This window comes from Geospiza fortis, unplaced genomic scaffold (genome assembly GCF_000277835.1).
Source record: "Geospiza fortis unplaced genomic scaffold, GeoFor_1.0 scaffold66, whole genome shotgun sequence".
Taxonomy (NCBI): Eukaryota; Metazoa; Chordata; class Aves; order Passeriformes; family Thraupidae; genus Geospiza; species Geospiza fortis.
Genome location: NW_005054312.1, coordinates 1,141,491 through 1,143,255, shown reverse-complemented (window position 1 = coordinate 1,143,255; position 1,765 = coordinate 1,141,491).

The following is a 1,765-nucleotide window of genomic DNA, read 5'->3' as shown; positions in this document are numbered from 1 at the left end:
GGGGCCCCGGAGCCGCGGATGTGGGTTCGTCCTGCGCTTGTGCGGCCCGGGGCTGCTCCGCCGGTACCTGTACCCAATAGCGAGTGCCTGCACACAGAAACGCATTCATGTCCACGCAGGAGCTGTGCCTTGTCATTCCCGGAGGACGTGGCCGGGCCCGAGACCGGGGGTGTTTTGGGAGAGCAGATCCATAAAGCTCTGTGAACATGGCTGTAATTCATTATTCATGACTGATTGTTTCTAATATGTGCCAAGCTTTATTAGAAACTATGAGAGAGCTGTCAGAATTTGCAGGGGCTTTGATTTTAATGTTGGTTATTGATTTTAGTACTTGGTCAACTTTCAGCTTTTTTTACAGAACGAGTCATTTTTGGAAGGCACCACAGTTGATCATCTGGTCCTACCTCCCTGCTCAAGCAGGGTCATCCTAGAGCACAGGGCACAGGACCGCATCCAGATTCTTGAATATCTCCAGTGAGGGATATTCCACAACCTAGCTGGACCACCTGCTGGTTGTCGGTCACAGGTACAATAAAGAAGTTCTCCTTCATGTGCAGGTGGAACTTCCTGTGCATCCATTTCTGCCCTCCTTTATTTGTCTGATTTCTTGGTACCATCAAGAAGGGCTCTGCTCCATCCTCTGACACCCTCCCTTGAGATACCAATAGGCACTGGTGAGATTAATAAAGATTATATACCTGGGAAAAAAATCTCTGAGCATGAGAACAGGCACAGATTCTCACTGGGCTTGGACTGCACTAGGTGGGCTCACTGTTTGGGAAGGACTCACCACAAAGTGCCCTGATGCTGTAAAAAAATTAAGCACTTTTACACTGGTTGGGGGGAGGGGGGTTATACCTTTAGAAAGCTGCACTACTACTTAAAAATTACAGCCAGAAACACATTTTATCCTTTATGACCACTGAAAGCACTTAAATCTCTAGATTTCTGTTCATCTTCAGGCCACACATCAGAGCACCACTGGTTTTACAGAAGGGTGGGGCAGGTGCAGTGGTGCCGGCAGATTTCTCTCTGCCCATTTGAGGCTTTTCTGGGGCTGAACTTGGGAATGGTTTCCCATGCACCCCATGGACCCAGTTCAGTTCTCCCAGCTGGACAGCAAGGCAGGGAGGCTGTGGCACTGCTTGCCTTGGAACGTGTTTGGGTGAGGCATTGGGGCTGCTTAGACTGTCTGACAGCTGCTTATGGTTCTGGCTCAAGACAGCCATGAGCATTTTCCCTCCCTGACTCCTCCCACACTGCCTGCACAGCTTCTGTGAACACACACACAGTGTCTCTTAGCATGCAGGTGAAATGAGGAAACAATCTTTTTTGTCAGAAAGACATTCAAGTAAAATATATTTGATTTTAATTACTGCAAGACAGGAATGCTTCCCATCAGAGCTGCCAGAATTGTATGTATCTTTCCTTCCTTCCATTAATTATTTACCTTCAGTTTTAATAATACAGTTAAGGGTACTATATATAGCTTCTGCTCCATCAATAAATCATGCTTGTGTGTCTTCATATTTATCCTACAAAATTATAAGTACCAACATGCTTGCATGGATTTGCTGAGGAATTCTAGCAATGGAATTCCCAGCAGTGCATTCTTGGAGTGTTTGGTGGTGAACTCAAATATTCCTCACTAAATGAGAGCTATTTTATGAGACTTTTTATGAGTTTTTTTTTATTATTTTATGAGCTCACCAGTCTTTTCACAAATCCCAACAATCTCCTTCATCCCCTTCTTATAGTTCTGTGC